Source organism: Crinia signifera, chromosome 11 (genome assembly GCF_055691185.1).
Source record: "Crinia signifera chromosome 11, ASM5569118v1, whole genome shotgun sequence".
Taxonomy (NCBI): Eukaryota; Metazoa; Chordata; class Amphibia; order Anura; family Myobatrachidae; genus Crinia; species Crinia signifera.
Genome location: NC_139227.1, coordinates 85008740 through 85029992, shown reverse-complemented (window position 1 = coordinate 85029992; position 21253 = coordinate 85008740).

Genomic DNA, 21253 nt, shown 5'->3' with positions numbered 1-21253 from the left:
AAACATCCATTCGAATGTGTGCAGGGATATTCGGTGCGCAAACGGGGGGAGGCGGTAGTGCAGACAGTGGGCGGCATTTAATCCTATTTGCAACTTTGCTTGTGGACCAGAATAAGGTCCTATGAAGAAGGGTTGTGTGCAACGCAATTAGCAGCAGCTGGCACGGGGTATCCACTCCCCAATAAACTAGATGTGCAAAAAAAGAAGAAATGTGCCAGCACTGGCTGATTGATTACAAGTCGGTTCAAAGAATAGAATAATTTAAAATATGTAAATAAAAATATACAAATAAGACAATAAAATCGGTAAGAATTACAGATATAATCTGATTTCCAAATAATCTATAACTGTGTTTGCTGCATATTGAGGTATAATTATGATACTTTCCAACTGTATATGCTTGAATGTATATTACCAATCCTTAATGATGTGATGGCTGATGGGAATTATTGCAAGTGATGTTAGAACTCCCGCGTTTGTGAAGCGTGTCTCCCACAAGTCCCTTGGTGAGATTTTTAAAGAAAATTCAAAAGTCCTGGAAATTGGTAGGTCCCACTTGTAAGCTGGATAATTAGGAACGAATCACCACATGCAGAGTCCAGTTGTGGTGATGGATGATGAAACTCACAGGGTCATTCAGCAAAGGATTGGTGAATGCAACCTGTTGAGGTTAGGAAAGAGAAGGCTTCAAGGCTCGACGGGTTTCCCCCGGATGCTACACTCTGGTTTCCTCAGGAGCAAATGTGTATATGGTCCTATGCAGAGGCGTCACTCTGGGAGGCAATGGAGTCATCTGCCACCGGGCTCCTGCTCCCAAGGGGGCACCTCTCCTCTCCTGCAAATTTAAATCAGTTCATTGAAAGCCTTAAATATCACTTCTGTGGCTGACTTCCCCTCATAGTAGGACCATAGACATCACACTCTCTTTATTTTAAACATACATACATAATTACACACATGCATACATATATTTATATAAGGTGCTGTGTGTGTGGGGTGGCACCAATATTTATCTTGCCTCCGGGCAACTGGGGCGAACTTACACCACTGGTACTATGTCTGTATTGCTATATCTTAGAAACTTAAGTAAGATACTCTGATTTTCTTAATCTAACATAAGTAAATGTCTGCCCTGTAATTCCTGTAATTGCTTTCTCACTAATAAATGGAGAAAATATTCCTGTCAATGATTACAGTTATTATTACAATAATGAATACAGTGTGTAGTTATTAACATAGTAATTCAGACACATCTGACAGTAAAACACAATGCTTCTTACAAGTTAGGTGTTGGTAACCTTATATTCATTTATAATTTGTCAAAGTCACCTTCTGAACAATCTACAGTATGCAATCATATTTCTGGAAATTAGAAAAATGTCTACAGAAATGATATATGAGTTTTAATCTGTTCTTAACAAAGAAATATGTCATGTTACAATTATAATGTAACCTTTGTTGTGGTTATGTCATGTCACACATACTTTTATTTGCCTGTCATAAATTTAGACAGGCAAATAAAAAGTTCCAGTATTTGTCATATGCAGGTTTACTGCATCTTAAGATAGAATTATTTAGTTAAACAGCTCTTAGAGTAAAGCAAATTTTACAGGTATGGATCATTTATTCGACCATAAGTTGACCACAGTCATTAGGTCGACACCACTAGGTCAATGCTGAAAGGTCAACATGGGTTTAGGTCTACATGGGACAATGTCAACAGGTCATTAGGTCGACATGGGCTTTCTTACTGTTTTTTTACCCGAATGTCAACACAGTCAACATAGATACAGGATAAAGTGCACCACGTCCCCTCGCATGGCTCGCTTCACTGGTTCTACGCTCAGCACACTATTTTATTCTCCCACCATGCCCTAGTGGATGGTAGGGCATGAAATACTGCCTGTCGGCACATGTCGGGTCAAAAAACAGTGAAAAACCCCATTTTGACCTAGCCCATGTCGACCTAATGCTTGCATCTATAAAAGGACCCGTCGACCTTGTCCCATGTCAACCTACACCCATGTCGACCTTTCAGCATGTTGACCTAGTGGTGTTGACCTAATGACTGTTGACCTTATGCTTGTCGACCTAATGACCATATCCCATTTTTAATACTGTACCTTAAGTAAATGCATATCACGTTGCTTTGCATTCAAATAAACCCAACACAACCAATTATGGTAAACCGGGTTGAATACCACCATAGTCAGATCTAGAAGGTTAGCCAAAATCGCAGTCAGTTTCACCTACTGTAGCAAAATAAACTCTGCAGGCACAGAAATATTGACTAGAACACAGACTGAACATGATAAGGACCAAATAATTACTAAGAATGAAGTCTCCTTAAAGATTATTTTATTCTGCGTTATGTATCATATATATATATATATATATATATATATATATGGAGCATACAATAAGATTTTGTTAGCTGACACATTTATGGTGTGCACAGACTTTTATACCTTAAGACATGGGTCTTTAAACTGTGGCCCTTCAGATGTTGTGAAACTACATGTTCCAACATGCATTGCCACATTTTTTCCTATAAGAGCATGCCAAAACTGTCAGGGCATGCTGGGACATATAGTTCCCCAACATCTGGAGGGCCACAGTTTGAAGACCCATGCCTTAAGACATTAGCATTACAGATTCAACATAAACCAATCAAATTAACAGACCAATCATATACATAGACCAATCAGATATCAGTAATTGTAATAATTAAACACCGCATGCGCCCATGACGCACCTTATGTTGACTCCATATAGTGTAAGCATCTTATCACTTGTCTTGTGATAATGACTATTGTATTAAAAATATAACCTGCTAAAGTTTGAATTTTCGTTTCCCTTATCTCAAGGACTCTAGCCAACCGCAGACTATGATTCAATGGCAGCTGGTTCTAAACTTGCTTAACATATCAAAAATAACAGTTTCATTAAATGCTTTTTAAATCATTCTTAAAGCAACAGTTTCTAGTTTAACCTAAAAGCATTACTTGAGTTCATTCAACTTCCAATAACTATTCAATAATCCATATCATTCCTCTCTCTGCCAATATACTTGGCACTCTACCACACAAATCAGAAGGTTCTCTGTGCAAATTCTAATGAGGTTATAGGAAGACAAACAACAAAGGAAAAGGGTACGTATGTTTCACAAGAAGTTGCCTTGCGCTAGTATTCTACATACCAGACGGGGATCCCTATAATTTCAAACAACCTTAGGTGTGTCATCTAAGAGGTTTTAGATATGGTTTATTGAAACTGATTTCTACTGCATGTCTAACATATTCATCCTCTATTACACCATTTGCGATCTGGACTACCTGCTCATCTCCAAGCTCATAGATGTAATTCAAATGTTGTGTGTCTTCCCTTCCTTCCTGATTACACTCTGTCATGTTTGGTACACTTCCTACTCTTCAAACGTACTTAAAATTTCATATGGCTTGTGGACATTTGTGTACACTACCTGTCCCTCTAGCCTTTCCTTTTGTTCCTGAACATCCTTTGTCTCTTCTAGATTATCAACCACCATTATGGTCATCTCTTCCTGAGCCTCCAATTTACTTGACATGCTTAACTTTCTATAATACCATATCCAAACCAACAGACCACTCTTGACAACCAAATATATCATGCTTACCACAACAATTGCAAACACTATATATTGTAGTATACCAGAGAAAAGTCTGGAAATGCTACTTCCTAACCATCCAAGAGGATCCCATCCTTCACTTCCAATGTTCCAATGTCTTACCTGCAATTCACCAACTTTCTTTACGTGAATACCTATATCAGCCCTTCTATCTTCCACATACGTACAACATTCCTGTCCCACAACTGCACATGTACCCCCTTCCGCTTCTAACAACTGATCTAACGCCATACTGAAAAGCGACTTTCCTGACCTGGGCAAGCTCCTCCACTGTCTGATTTGTGGAAATTACTAGTTCACCTACCATCTGACCTAAAAGCGTTAAAGCTTGAGATACTGTCCTTTCTACCAGATAGATAGTAGACAATGGAAACAAAGTCCCTGCAGTCCCCTCACCATCTGAGCACTGCTCACCCCTCTTTATTTCTCTTTTATTTACATGGTGACCCCAGTATTCCATATGTGTGGGTACTAGATCATGTTCAATGGGTATGTTCCTTGGGTATTGATCTAATTCCTGCACTGGCACAAGAGAAAAGAGAAAAAGTATGTCCTTGATATGGTGCACCTAAATCTTTAAAATGTAGCTTTTATTAAGTAATTGTAAAATTAGCTGCGAAATATAAAACACAATTAACATAAAGTAATATGAAGACAAAGACAATTAAGTGTTTAAAAGAAGGTGGCGAGCAGGTGGCACACTGTAATAAACATTTTCAATTCACACAGTCATATTGTTATATTATTGACTGTTTTTTGTTAGTTGTGAATTTGCTTAACTGTGATGTTTAATTTGCCGTGTTAAAACGTGTTCCCCTTAATAAGGGCTAAATAGCCTGGGAATTGTTTGCAACATTTTGAAACATTTTATTTCATATTTTATTACTCTGCATGTGGGACGTTTTTTTTATTACAATCTGTTGGAGGAGCTGGGTTACAAGCGTGTCGGTTCAAAATAAATGTACTGTATTAGAGGTTTTTATCTCTAAATTTTGATTTAATTAGTAGAGAGTGGGCTGATTTTAAAAGGCGGTTAGAGGTTAATTTTTGATGTTAATGTATGTCTTGTATTGGATAAAGTATGAATTCACCAAGTAAGATTGCTGTGACTATTAATCCCAGATCGCACTGGGTTCACCTTCACCCACTATTATACTGCTGTGTGTGATGTAGCTATGATAATGGCTCTTGGTATGTATATATTAGTCAGTCACCCATCCAGCAGCATTATTACATCCAGAGCTGCCCGCTCTCACACAAAAAACCTTTACATAAAGACAATTAAGTGTTTAAAAGAAGGTGGCGAGCAGGTGGCACACTGTAATAAACATTTTTAATTCACACAGTCATATTGATATATTATAGTTTTTGTTAGTTGTGAATTTGCTTAACTGTGATGTATACAGTAGGAGCAAGTTTCATCTTTGCTCCTTTGGCCATGGCTAGCCATGGCTAGCCATGGCTATTCTATTGTTCTCAGCTGCAATACGTATTGTTCTGCAGTTGAGAACAATAGATTAGCCATGGCTAGCCATGGCTAGCCCTGCCCAAAGGAGCAAAGATGAAACTTGCTCCTACTGTAATTTGCCGTGTTCAAACGTGTTCCCTTTAATAAGGGCTAAATAGCCTGGGAATTGTTTGCAACATTTTGAAACATTTTATTTCATATTTTATTACTCTGCATGTGGGACGTTTTTTTTATTACAATCTGTTGGAGGAGCTGGGTTACAAGCGTGTTGGTTCAAAATAAATGTACTGTATTAGAGGTTTTTATCTCTAAATTTTGATTTAATTAGTAGAGAGTGGGCTGATTTTAAAAGGCGGTTAGAGGTTAATTTTCGATGTTAATGTATGTCTTGTATTGGGTAAAGTATGAATTCACCAAGTAAGACTGCTGTGACTATTAATCCCAGATCGCACTGGGTTCACCTTCACCCACTATTATACTGCTGTGTGTGATGTAGCTATGATAATGGCTCTTGGTATGTATATATTAGTCAGTCACCCATCCAGCAGCATTATTACATCCAGAGCTGCCCGCGTAATTTTCAAATCATTGGCTAAGCCTAAATTCATATAGGCACCCCAATTGGTTATGGGTCCCTATTATAGTAGTTAAGCCGTTTTACACAATGGATTTATAGGCTTTTACAAGCAATTATCGGGCACACAGCAGGCGGCACTTTAATCAGTGCAAAAATGCCCGTGTGGATGTCATATGATACAATGTGTCGGGAAATTCTGCTCAATACACTCAATTCACTGTAGGCTTTTAATCCCCAAAGCCGAATGACTGTAAACATAACCCACGGTAATCAGCACTGCCTTGTGTCCGGTTGCTGTACACACAACACGCTGTGCTTCTCCAGCACAGCTCTGTACACTGTCCGCACTCTGTCTGCTTCTCTATAACCAGGCACGGTGCTGGACGCTCACACTGAGTGCAGCGTTCGCTACCCATATCACGTGCCTGTCTCCTCTATTGTAATAAGTTATCACAGATAATGCAATTTTTCACATTCATTTACATATGTTAGTGACAGTTTCAGTGTACCACCCTGCAAGCGCACAGCTAGCTGGCGTACGCTTCGCAGGGTAGCTTTTTCAAAGACCAACCCGAAAAGGAGCCCGACAAAGTTTAAATACCCTCCCTGACAGGGCTTCATCCAATCACAAGCTTTTTGCATCTAACAGACGTCATGTGCCCTCCCCCTGTGTGTTAACTCAGGTATGATGGATTCAAGTGGGAGTGTAATTTAGTTACATAGTCTGAAAAGCTTTTGCAAGTGTTTCTCAATTCTCTAACATACAATTAAACCAGCTCGAACGTCTTGTGTTTCATACTAACAGGGGAATAGAACTCCTATTGAAATTGTGGGCAATTATTAGTTTAAACGGGTGAATCTTTATTGTGTGAATTTAAAACACATCATTGAACAGACATTTATGTGTAACTGAGTATTGTGCCTTGTCAATTGAAAATTCATTTAATTTTATATGTGTATATATATAATTTTTCTTCAGCTTAGTCACAATAGAGTAACTGCATTCAGGGGTGTGGTCTAAGATTCCCCGCAAGTGGCGGGAGGATTGCCTTTTAACCAGTGTTTATTTGTTAGATATGTTCTTTGTGTGTCCCTTTTTGTATCTCTTGTCTTGAGATCAACCTATCTTAGAGAACAAACCAAATAAAAGCTACGTTTTAAATTTATCAACTTATCATTTTTCTCACAGTACAATTTTGATGCATACATCATCCACCCTAAGTGTGCCCCTAAAAAAGAGTCTTCTTTTTCTACCTGTTTTGTTTATGTTATCTCTGACTCAGGGGAGCACCTCCAACCCTATAAATTTTGACACTGATTGATATATCAGGTTGTTCAATTGGGACTTGGATCTTGCTTAAATTGACATCCGCCCTTTATCGTGACTGTGATTTTTTCTGTAGCCACGGCGGAAAATCCTGTGCGGGAACCTTTCAAAAAATTGTATGCGCCTATTAAGTGTAAGTAAGGGTCCCTTAAAAATGTTGCTTTGGGGCCCAAAAAGTGCTAGTTATGCCTCTGCCGCTATTGACTGGTACCTGCTGCTGCAGTGCTAAAGATAGGACACACTGAGAAGAAGGAGGTATGTGTTTAACAAGAGTAAGGGAACAAAAACAGACATGCATTCCTAGGTATGGTATCCCTTACTGGATAACGGTTTCTATTTGGGGGTTATATTCGAGTCCTGGATCTTCCACAGGACCACTTGTCCTTATACTCATTATATCAGTGTGTCTCTTTCTATCCCGGGTTACCCACCGCATACATTTGAATAACAGGCTGAATAATATGATCACACCACCAATGCAGAGCAACTATTTCCTATATTGGCTATGATTCCCTGGGCCCATTCTCATAATCCAGAGAACCAGTGCATTGGGTTCAACCAGGAAGTCCATTTACTAATCTGTTCTCCTACTTCTCCCAGACTTGCATTATGTTGCCTCCTAAATTCCCAAGTATTTCATCCATTTTGTGGTCAATGATCTCCTCAGGATCTTCAGTATTATTAGTTAGGTACGTGCAACATTTAACACTATATTGAGTGGCGAGAGTTAAACAATAACCTCCTGTCATTGCTGTTAGGTAATTTAATACCATTCTATGCTGGATCAGCTCTCGTTTATATGCCTGTAGCTCTTTTCCTGTGGATCGGAATGTGTCATCATATATTATGGTTATGTTATCTATTAGATTAGCCAAAGCTTGTATATATTGGATATTTATCACTCCTCTTGCAGTATGCGTGATATCTAATGCAAGGAGGATCTGATAGCCAAAAGTTTCGTGGACCAGATCTGAGACCAGAGGTTCTTTCTTGACACTCAGATCTCTTCTATGGAGCTGTTTGTAATGAGTGTGAGTATAAGGAGACGGTACTCCTGTGTGAATTTTTATCATGGAGTCATGGGTAAGAGTCGTAACTTCAGGTAGTACTCTATCCAAATAACACAACCCAATGTGGTTCATTGAAAGCCATTTGTACGCCCGCCTGCCACAAATAAAATAAACATCGTCTGGAAGGAAATAAGGTACAGAGAATTCATAACTTTGTCACACAGTATCCACATGAACATTCCCATTCCTCCTTCCCAACCTGACTAGTACATGTGTCTGGCTGCAGAACTTTGGCACAGTATTCCATAGGTACTCTACCGGCCATAACCTTCTTTTGTTTTACAGTAAAGATGTATTTGTAATGCCTTCCACTTGTACAGATTTTTAACAGTGTCTCTTGGTCGATTGACTCTCCATCTGGATGTTGTGAGTAAGTTATCGTCTGATTATACCACGCTGTTTCCCATGTCCCTGGTGCCTTGGAACTGGTAAAGTTCCAACATATAAGAGACTTGTCAACCTGATATGGGTGCAGTCTAAGTGCAGGAGACCTGTTGTATAAGTATTTCTTATGCAAAGGTCTTCCTTTACTCAAATTTTGTATCTCTGCCAGAGTCAGAGGGTATGGGATTAGGCCCACACTACTCCGTTTCTGGGGTACTTGCGAACATACCCAACATTCTGTCTGATTCAAAAATTTTCTTACAACCGAGTGGTACTTGCCCAAAGGATTGAGTTTCACCTCAGTTGTCAGGTTATGTTGGCATATATGGATACAAAGATCCTCCATCTCAGGTATACACCCTCTGCAGACACAATATTCATCAGACGATAACCCATCACATTGCTTTTGTCCTGAATAGTTTTCCGACTCCTTACCACCTCTAGGGTTGAACAAAGTACCAGGCCTGCTCAGGGATCCTAAGATGAGAGATGAGAGATGAGATTCACTTTATTATCATTACCCCACAATAGGGCAACAAAATTAAGTTTTAACATCATCCGTAAATCAATGTATGGCGGCGACAAACTTAATCACAGTACATAAAACAATAATACAATCAGCCCTTACACTATCTAGACTTTAAAGCTATAACTGCTGTAGGAAAAAAACTATTCCTCAGTCTGCTTGTCCTATTTTTAAAACATCTAATACGCCTACCAGAAGGCAGAAGTGTGAATAAACCCTGAGCTGGGTGAGTCAAATCCTTTACAATATTATTTGCACGGCGCTTACAGCGTTTCCGCTGAATAGCTTCCACCATTGGAAGTGAGGTCCCTACAATCCACTCGGCCGTTTTAACAACCCTCTGATGCATCTTTCGCTCCGCTACTGTGCAATTTCCGTACCATACTGTAACACAGTTGGTCAGAATACTCTATATGGCACATCGATAAAAATTCATCAGAATACTTGCTGACAACTGGGGCCAAATGTAATAGGGATGAGAGTTTCAGAAAGTGAGAGATTTTGGGAGAGTTTTCCCATGTTTTTTAAAGCAGCAATCAATTACACTGCAAAACCAGGTTGATTTTGCCATGTAATTGATTGCTGCTTTAAAAAACATGGGAAATCTCTCCCAAAATCTCTCACTTTCTGAAACTCTCACCCTATTACATTTGGCCCCTGATGTCTTCTTAACACCCTTAAAAAGAAAAGGCGTTTGTGGGCCTTCTTCACTAAACTCTTTGTATTTGTTGACCAAGAAAGGTCCTCCGAAATTAATGTGCCTAGAAATTTAAAAAACGGAACCCTTTCAACCTCCATCCCATCTATCTGAATAGGGACAGCCTGTTTACTTTTCTCCCTTCTAAAATCAACAATGATCTCTTTCGTTTTGCTGATATTAAGTAACAAGTTGTTATCACAGCACCAAGCAGCAAGAGACTGTATCTCTTCTCTGCAAGCTGTCTCATCATTCTCGCTGATGAGACCTACCAGTGTCGTATCATCAGCGAACTTGATGAAAGTGTTTTATGGATGAACCGGCCTACAGTTAGAAGTAAAAACAGAGTATAAAAATGGACTCAACACACAACCCTGCGGTACCCCTGTGTTTAATATAATAGTGAAACATAGAAACATAGAATTTGACGGCAGATAAGAACCACTTGGCCCATCTAGTCTGCCCCTTTTTTAAACATGTTACCTCAAACCATATTTGATACTTATTTTTTTGTAAGGATATCAATATTCTTATCCCAAGCAGGTTTAAATTGTACTACTGTATTTGCGTCTACCACCTCTGATGGTAGGCTATTCCACTTATCTACTACTCTTTCTGTGAAGTAATTCTTCCTCACATTTCCCCTGAATCTTCCTCCCTCTAGTTTCAGTGCATGTCCTCATGTTCTGTTGCTCCTCTTCCTGTGAAGAATGTCTCCCACCTGTACCTTGTTAAAACCCTTGATATATTTGAAAGTTTCTATCATGTCCCCCCTTTCCCTTCTCTGCTCTAAAGTATACATATTAAGATCTTTTAGTCTTTCCTGGTACGTTTTGTGATGTAGGCCATGCACCATTTTAGTTGCCCTTCTTTGTACAGTCTCTAATGTATTTATATCCTTCTGGAGATATGGCCTCCAGAACTGAACACAATACTCTAGGTGAGGTCGTACCAATGACCTATACAGTGGCATTATTACTTCTTTCTTTCTACTGCTGATACCTCTCCCTATGCAACCAAGCATCTGACCTGCTTTTAAGTCCCCTGAAATAGTGACACCTAGATCCCTCTCTTCCTCAGTAGTTTCCATTATAGTGCCATTTATACTATATTTAGTCTTTGGATTTCTGAGACCCAAGTGCATGATTTTGCATTTTTTGGCATTAAACTGTAGTTGCCATGCTCTTGACCATTCCTCTAATCTACCTAGTGGCCGAACTATTGGTTCCTGATATGACCACTTGCGGTCTGTCAGTCAAGAAATCCATAATCCAGTTACACATAAAACCATTAATTCCTAGTTCAGTTAGTTTGATAACCAACTTTGCCAGAATCACGGTATTGAACGCTAAACTAAAATCCACAAACAATAGTCTAGCATAAGTATTATTTTTATCTAAATGAGACAGCAACGAATGCAATAACAAGGAGATAGCATCCTCCGTACTCCTATTCTTATGATATGCAAACTGGTAAGGATACTACAGAGGGGAAAGACTATCCTTCAAGTGCACCAACACCAGCCGCTCAAAGCATTTCATGATAATCGGCATAAGTGCTACAGGACGATAGTCGTTCAACCCTTTAGGGCTAGCAATCTTGGATAACAGAATAATGGCAGTGCTCTTAAAGCATGCCGGAACTGTTGCCCTGGATAAAGACAGGTTAAATAAATTCATAAAAACCCCAGCCAACTGCACCGCACATGCCCCAAGAACACGCCCCGGAATACCATCCGGTCCAGCCGACTTGCCTGCATCAATCCGAACCAGTACCGCACAAACCTCCTCTGATGATAATGTAAGAGGCTGACCACTTAACGGCAGTTTGGTTACCTTCTCACATGGCATGATTATGATCTGCCACCCTACTATCAGAACTCCGCTCTTCCCCTTCCACCCTTTGTTGATCACACAGAACCTTGGGGAGAAATGGGATGAGAAAACAGCAATAGAGAAAGGTATACATCTTCTGCCTGCTGCTCCTTTCTTCATCTGGTCAGGGGTTAATGAATATAGTCTTTCCTTTGTTTTAGATCTCTTGGTCTTCCGGGAACAGGGTTTCTTATGATACTTCTTTGTCGTCGCTTCTAGCCTCCACCAATTCCGGGTTATTGACCTTTTTGCAATGGAACGAGTGGATCCAAGAATCCTTTTCTGCCACTTTTATAGATGTGGTGCTGGTTAGCAGTACTTGATATGGTCCTTCACACCAGTCTACCAAACAACCTGAACGTAAGAAATTTCAGATCGGGCGTGGCCTGGCCGGCAAACTGAGAGGCTGCTTGTTCATGAAGCTCCTGCCACCCACGCACTTTTGAGGCCACAGGGACTCACCCACTCATCCACCCACTGTCTGCCCTTCTCCCCCCAGCTAGCAGAGACCCAGTGCGGCGAGCTGCGGAGTCGGGGAGCCGTTTAACAGGCTCCTGCGGATTGCGGCCTAGTAAGGCACAAAGCCGGGGACTGGATTTGGGGACCAGGCCGGGATTTGAGCTCCACGGCGAGCGCGCCACCTGCGATCGTTCCAGAGGCCCCCAGGGGACCTACAGAGACCAGAGACACTCTCCCCCCGCTAGTGAGGACCCTCCTGGGTGCCCTGCAACTCACCACATCCCTGGAGGAGAGCTTGTGGAGGTGAGAGGAACAGGGACATCCAGAGCTGCACACTCGGCGGCCATCTTGGTTGGGGAAGCAGCTGTACCCGGGGCATACGCACCAGGCTCCCTCTGTGCAGGTGAGAGGGGACATTATTGCTACTGCCTGGCTCTCTGCCCTCCCTTCCCCTCCCCTCCACCATCTTTGCAAGGGCCCACTTAATGTATTTAGGTGATCCCATCTGCCCGGACTATAGTGCTGTACAGCATCCGGAGGCTGGAGCTCCCCCTGGTCCCTACCAATCAGAGAGACAAGCCACTCACTGAGGATTTGATAGTGGTACCCCCGGTGTGGCAGATGCCCAGAGTGTTGCCCTATACTGGCATTATCCCCTAATTATATAAGCCTGAAAAGTCCTGGGGCCAGGTGGCACCCCCTCCCTTTCAACCTCATAATGGGCAAGTAATGGCTTCGGACATGTAACCGCCAGCCTCTGGGGATCAGCGACAGATGGGGAACCCTCTTAAATGAAACAGTGACTCTGCCATTATCTAACACCGCACACACTGTATTTGTTTCTGCTGGCTGACGCAATTGACTGTACGAATTTCCCTGCATACCATGGGCAGAACCGGGAAATCTGCTCAAAAAAGAGAAGCCCATCCACACAAAGGGGAATCTACCCAAACAAACCTCAGGCCCTTCCTCCTCACCACCCCCGTGAACCAAGAACCCACACACCCAGCCCCAGAATCCCCCCAGAACAGCATTCCTCCGCCAAGCCCGATCATGGCGGACGATTCGTCATCAGCGCCAGTTTCCAAAATGGGCAATGATATTTCTGAAATTCTGTCATACATCAAGACCCTACCGACAATGAAAGCCATCCATTCCGCTATCAGAGAAGAAATGGCTTCGGTCAAACAAGACATTTCGATTTTAGCAAATCGCCTTGAAACGCTTGAAGACAGTCAAGAAACTACAGATAAAACTGTGGCGTCCTTGGCAGAGATAATCTCGATGCAATCATCCGAAATACAGATCCTTAAAGCCAAGATGGAGGACCTGGACAACAGAGGGAGGAGGAATAATATTCGCGTTAAAGGTCTACCGGAAGAAGTCACAAACTCCGACTTAACGAATGCCTTAACAAAAATATTTAACGAAATATTGGGCAACGACCCAAACGAAGAAATTACATTTGACCGAGCCCACAGAGCCCTAAGACCTCGTGGCTCTTCCTCTGACCGACCAAGAGATGTCATCTGCAGGCTCCATTATTACTCTCAAAAAGAGGAAATTATGCGCAAGATTCGCCACCTAGACGGAGTCGACTTTAATGGCGACACAATCCAAATCTACCAGGATCTATCCTGGTCCACCCTACAACAACGCAGAGCACTTCGGCCGCTGACTGAGGAACTACGCAAGAGGCAGATTAAATACAGATGGGGCTTCCCATTTAACATTCAAGTCACACATGCAGGAAAAACACACTCCTTGCATACACCAACAAACCTTTCCTCCTTCTGCTCGACTCTGGGCCTCCCGAACATCGAAGCGCCTGATTGGACTGATCCACTATCTCAAGCAGTCAACTCAATACCCCAGAAACCACCTAGTGCCTGGCAGACAGCCCGAGGTCCCGGGAAACGCCACAACACCCCTCCCGAGGGTTTGACTTCAACGGACACGTACGACTTTGTATCCTGTCCCAACAGCCACCACTATGGGTCTCCACAGGATACCCCCTGAACACCCCAAGCTAGCGGACTATAACCCATGCTAGGTAATACATGGGGCCTATTGTCCCTTGGAATCTTATTATGCTCCTAGCTTAGTGGGTTCGTATTGCTTAAACTGTTACCTTTTGTATTTTCCTTTTAGAACATAGGTTAGGTCTTTCACTTATAGTCTTATAAAACTCAGACATTGCATACTCATTGAGAGACTCTATCACCTTACTTGACACTGTCTTACCACGTCTCCTCCGTACCAGACTGGAGGCTTAGCATCGATGGTTCCCGGTTATTTCCTCATATTATCTGGAAGTTGAGACAGCTATTACAAAATGTCTAGTTTTCTATGCTACCGGATACTTAGGTTCTTGTTATGCCCCTAGCTTAGTGGGTTCGTATTGCTTAAACTGTTACCTTTTGTATTTTCCTGTTAGTACATAGGTTAGGTCTTTCACTTATAGTCTCATAAAACTCAGACATTGCATACCCATTGAGAGACTATATCACCTTATTTGACACTGTCTTACTATGCCTCCTCCGTACCAGATTGGAGGCTTAGCTTCGATGGTTCCCGGTTATTTCCTCATATTACTTGGAATTGGTGACAGCTATTATAAAATGTCTAGTTTTCTAAGTTACCGGATACTTAGGTTTAATGCAAAAGAATTGATTAGTTGTACTTTTATGCACTACTCCCATACGTGTGTATAAGTGTAAATTGCTTAGAACGACTGTTCACATATGTTATGACACTACATTTTTCCCCCGAAATCGCTGGTCCCCTGTACCCCCTCACCCGCACTTTTCTATGTTTACTGTGGCGTCGGTTCTATGTTTCCTTACCGATGCCCCAGTTGCGGGTAACTTCAATATTTGTTATGTTAGATTTTTACCTCCCTTCTTCTTTCTTCCTATAATTCCCTTCCAATCCTCCCCCACTCCTTCACCTCAAGGCCACGCTGCACATCTAGCACCAAGAAACTTCTCTAGGAACCCACCATGAACACCATAGAGACACTTAAAATCCTTTCCATCAACGCCAGAGGTCTGAATCTACCCGAGAAACGCTCCACTCTTCTTAGAACCCTTTGGACAGAAAGGGCTGATATAGCCTTAATTCAAGAGACCCATTTTAAAATCAGTGCCCGAACCCCTTCCCTAACCAACAAACACTTTCCTATTGCATACTACAACAATACCCCAGATAGTAAATCCAAAGGTGTAGCCATATTATTTTCTTCCAGGCTACATGTCACTGACATTACATCCCATAAGGTAGTACCTGGCAGAATGCTCCTTATAAATTGCTCGATTTTCAATCAACAATATACATTAGTTGCGATATACGCCCCTAATCAAGATCAACCTTCTTTTTTTATGCGTCACCTACCGCCTCTCGAACCTCTGTTAAAGGGGACTGTTATCTGTGGGGGTGACCTTAACTGGGTCATGAATCCGCATATAGATTCATCAAACTCAACACCTCGGTACTCCAATATAAAACATCGCCAGGTTAGAAAGGTTTTCCACGACCTCCAGTTAGCAGACTCTTGGAGGGCTTTTCACCCTTCTGACCGAGACTACTCCTTCTATTCACACCCGCACCAGGTCTACACTCGATTAGATTATCTGTTCATCAGCCACCACCACCTTCCTTCTATAATTCAAACATCAATTGGTTCGATCACATGGTCAGATCACGCTCCGATCTCCTTAACATTAAAAATTTTCCCCAGAGCCAAAGGCCAATGGTCATGGAGATTAAACGAAGCTCTCCTACAAGACCTATACTGCAGAAGTGAGATAGAAAAGACCATTCAGGACTATATTGACTCCAACATAACTGATGATGTCTCTAAGCTGGCGATATGGGAGGCACATAAATGTGTTCTCCGGGGCAAGTTTATTCAGCTGGGATCTTATATTAAGAAACAAAAAACAGCTCAAATTTCTAAGCTTTTAGAAACTATACATTCTCTCGAGACCCAACATAAGTCCTCAACAATAGGCCCACCCTCGGTGGAGCTTACAGAGGCACGAGACCGACTGAATAGACTTGTATCAGATCGCGTAAAACATTCTATACGTAAATGTAGAGGCAAATACTATCAATGGGGCAACAAACCAGGTCGTCTATTGGCTAACGCTCTTCGAGCTCAAAAGTCGGTCTCCTTTGTGGGCTCTATGAAGAGCTCCTCTGGAACCATGTGTTTCCAAACCCCGGAGATAGCTTCTTGCTTTCACAGCTACTATTCCACCTTATATAACTTGAGACACCCTAACACAGATCCTGATGAATCCCCTTCTACACAACAGATAAAATCATATTTAAATAAAGTTTCCTTCCCGACCATCTCCGAAAGTGACAAAGAAGCTCTTGAAATGCCCTTTACCCAACTTGAATTAGATAGCGCTATTTCCTCTAGCCCCACGGGTAAAAGCCCGGGCCCGGACGGGTTTACTATCGCCTACTATAAGATGTTCAAAGATAAACTTTCTCCTATTCTCCTTTCAGCATTTAACTCCATCTCTAAAAGTTCAACTCTCCCTCCTCAATCACTCGAGGCCCACATCACTGTCCTACCCAAACCAGGAAAGGACCCGGCGGCATGCTCCAGCTATAGGCCGATTTCCCTATTAAATGTTGACCTTAAGCTTTTCGCCAAACTAATGGCTAACAGGCTCAATAAGCTACTGCCTACACTGATACACAATGACCAGGTTGGTTTTGTCTCTGGCCGAGAGGCTAAGGACAACACCACTAAAATCTTGAGCCTTATCCATTTAGCAACAAGCAACCGAATCCCTACAATTCTCCTATCTACAGACGCCGAAAAGGCTTTCGATAGAGTCGATTGGGGGTTTATGCGGTCTGTTCTGGAGCATATCGGCCTGGGACCCATAGCCTTGCACAGGATACTGGCCCTATACAACTCCCCCACTGCCAAAGTCCGAGTCAACGGCTCCCTATCAGCCTCCTTTCCCATAAACAATGGTACGAGACAGGGGTGCCCATTGTCACCCCTGATCTTTGTGCTGTGCATTGAAGCCCTAGCTAGGGCAATTCGCGCCAATCCCAATATCTCGGGTATCAGGGTGGGAGATGAGAATTATAAATTGGCAATGTTCGCGGATGATCTCCTGGCAATACTGACAAACCCAACCACCTCCCTCCCACATTTGGTGCACGAGCTGGAGACGTTTGGCCGTCTCTCCAATTTTAAAATTAATATGACTAAATCGTGCGCTCTTAACATTTCCACCCCTCCTCACATTGCAACGGGCCTCAAAAGCTCTTTCCCTTTTCTATGGAGTAATACATATATAACTTATCTAGGAATAAAAATCCCCAGAGACCTGTCTCAACTCCATCCCCTGAACTTCCAACCGTTAATACGAACACTCCGCTATGACTATAGCAAATGGCACCATAAACAACTTTCGTGGATAGGTAGGATTAACGTGGTAAAAATGAACACGCTCCCCAAACTGCTATACACCCTCCAGGCCCTCCCGATTGACATTCCGGATTCTTGGTTCCGCACTGTTAAACTCCTAATCCAACAATTTGTCTGGTCCCGTAAGCGACCAAGAATTAAACATTCCACCCTGATCAGGCCATCAAATCAAGGTGGCTTTCAACTGCCTGACATAAAATTATACTACCAGGCGATCGTCCTCACCAGGATTTTAGACTGGACTAGAAACAGAACTTCCAAACAGTGGGTGGAACTGGAGGGTGTATGCCTACAACAATTCCCTGAGATATTCACTTGGTTGCCCAGGTTACCCAAACCCAACCTACCCCATCCTACAATATCCCCCACTCTTTCAGTTTGGAAACACCTGAGAAAACTCCCCCATATCTCCTCTGAAACTGGTCCCTTAACCTCTTTTTTGGCAAACCCTGATTTCATACCAGGCCTCCACCTACAACACTTTCATAAGTGGGCCTCTGAGGGGCTTTTCAGAGCGGGCCAAATGGTAAATTCCTCTAAAACCAAACAATTTTCAGAAATTAGGGATAAATGGAATATCCCATCATCTGACTTCTGGAAGTATCTTCAGGTGCGCCACTTCATAGGCTCGGGGACCATGCTTTCACTAGCTTCCCGAGAACTCACACCATTTGAAAAACTATGCATTACAACAGGGAACCCCACTCATATAACATCCACTCTTTATAAACTACTCTTAAAGAATAACTCCCAATCCCTCCCCTCTTACACGCAAGCGTGGGAAAGGGAATTAGACCTGACACTAACAAAGAAAGATTGGGAAAACATATTTATAAAAACCGGGAAGAGCTCTGTATGTGTGCCAATCAGAGAAACCCAATACAAAATTCTAATGCGCTGGTATAGATGCCCCAACATGCTCCACGCAATGTTCCCTTCCCTTTCAGATAGATGTTGGCGATGCCTTAACTCTAGGGGCACGCCGTTACACATCTGGTGGGACGGCCCCGTCATTCGTCCGTTCTGGAAAGAGGTAATTTCGATCTCTAGGACCATACTGTCCAGTCACGTCCCCTCAGACCCAGCATTCTGGCTACTGAACCATTCTACCATTCCAATCTCCCAATTCAAAAAATCCCTGATTAGTCACCTGGGTAACGCGGCTCGAGCTTCTATACCTAAGCTCTGGAAATCCCCGCTTCCTCCCTCGATCAAAACATGGTTTTCTAGACTAGATCACTATATGTCTATGGAAGATATACTGCTTTCGGCAAAAGATAGGACATCTGAATTCTCCGAGACCTGGCTCCCCTGGCTCACATACAAGGAATCAGACCATTATAAGACCTACGTATCCAAAGCTACCCCTACCTTGGCCCAAGAAACAATGTAAAGCCCAGAGCTCTCTATATCTTACCCCCCCCCGCAAAGTACTCCGTGGCCTCCCCTCCCCCCTTTCTTCCCCGCTCTACCACCTTCCCTCGTTTCAAATGACAACACAAAAAAAAAATTTAATCAAAAATGTTTAATGTATGCTCAGAATGTCGTTGTTTCTGCAATATGTTAACAAACTTGCTGTCATTTTATTGTGTGCTAAAATTTCAATAAAAACAGAATATACACAAAAAGAAATTTCGGATCATAACAAAATCCCCTGACTCAAGACAGTTCTTAACAGGCAATTCGGGTATGAACAATCTCAGCTTCTTTTGCTGCATTCTCAACTGCTGGTTCATCTTCATGATGTATTGGATAGTCAGTTCATTATTGCATTTCAAATCATCTTGTGGGTCTATCATAATGTGTGGATGTCTTCCAAACAGAATTTCGAAGGAGGACAGGTTATGCGGAGCTCTGGGAGTAGTTCAAATACTATACAGCACTATAGGCAATGCCTCAGGCCATAGCAACCCTGTTTTAGCCATAACCTTGCTCAATTTGTTCTTGATAGTACCATTCGTTCTCTCCACCTTGGCACTTGCCTGAGGTCGGTAGGGAGTGTGAAGTTTACTATCAATCCCTAGAAGTTTACACATGACTTGGAAGACTTCACCAGTGAAGTGGGTACCCCTGTCACTTTCTATGATTTTTGGGATACCATACCTACAAACAAATTCTTGGCATATTGTCTTTGCAGTAAAGGTTGCAGTGTTTGAAGCGGCTGGGAAAGCCTCTACCCAATTTGAAAATACATCAACACATACCAACACATATTTCAAATTCCTACAGGGTGGTAACTGTATGAAATCAATTTGTATTACCTGAAAAGGGCCTTCTGTAGGAGGGATGTGGGATGGCTCTGTAGGTACCGCCTTCCCAGTGTTCTTCCTCAGACATGTAAGACATGACATTGCTGTCTTATCTGCCTGTGGAGCAAAACCTTGTGCACACGAGTAAGTTTTTACTAGTTTGCACATGCCTTCTCTACCAAGGTGAGTCAGACTATGGGCTCCCTCTGCCAGGCCAGGGAAGTATGTTCTGGGGGCCACTGGTTTTCCTTGTCCATCTTTCCATAACCCTGTTGGTTCTTGTCCACATCCCTTCGACTTCCAGACGGCTTTCTCCTGCAGGGAACACACATCTTCCATCTCTATCAGCTTTTGGGTAGATACAGGTTGGAAAACCTAGACATTTACAGGGGGAGTTTCATTATTCGCAGGGCGCGCAGTCCACTTAGCCGCTTCGTCAGCGCGGCTGTTACCAAATGATACTGAGGGTGACATTTATTAGAGATCAATGTTGGGTTTTTGGCGATTGGCATTTTTTTCCCAAATCGACTACTTAATGGGTGGCGATTTGCGGCATAAATCACACTTTTTGCCGCTAATTCGCACTTTCTGAAGTGGCGATTTACAACATTGCATCCAGATGTTTTCCCATTGAAAAAGATACAAATCGCTAATTTAATGTCTGCCGCATTTGGAAATCGGCAGCAAAATGCGATTTCCCCCCCCCAAAAAAATAGACCAAGTAGAGGGTGGCGATTTGCTCAAAATCGCCAGCGTTTGAGCGTAGAAAAGGTTAAATCTCTCACAGGTGACCCACATAGCACTTACTAACTCACCTACATATACCCCAACATGATTATGGACACCTGTGAGGCTGTTTGAGATGGAGATGTTGCAGAGTGGACTGGAGGTGCTAGTGTGTAAGCTGGGGCGTTTGGAGGAGCTACGCAGGAGGGATGATGCTGCCCACCAGATCCAGGTACCCCGACCACTCCGTGTTTCTCGTCGGTACCGTGCTAGGGTGTACCTGGACTCCCTCTCTGATCAGCAGGTGGTGGACATGTTTAGGTTGAACCGACAGAACCTGTTGAACTTATATGAGCAGGTGATAGATGATTTGGACCCTTGTGGGGGGGGCAACTATGCAGTGTCTGGGCTGCAGAAATTAATGTGTGCCCTCCACTTGTTTGCCACAGGCTCCACTCAATCTGTGAGCTCATGGGCCTTGGGGGTGTCACAAGCCACTTTCTCTAAACATTTTTCTCAAGTGTTAAATGCATTAACCCCTTCCTGACAGAGCTAGTTTTGGCGTTCCTGACAGAGCCATTTTTTTCAAATCTGACATCTCTCACTTAAGTGGGGATAACTTTTTTTTGCTTTTACTTATCCCAGTGATTTTGAGATTGTTTTTTCGTGACACATTGTACTTCAAATTAGTGGTAAATTTGGGTCGATACAGTCTGTGTTTTTTTGTGAAAAATACCAAAATGTCGTGAAAAAATGGAAAATTTAGCG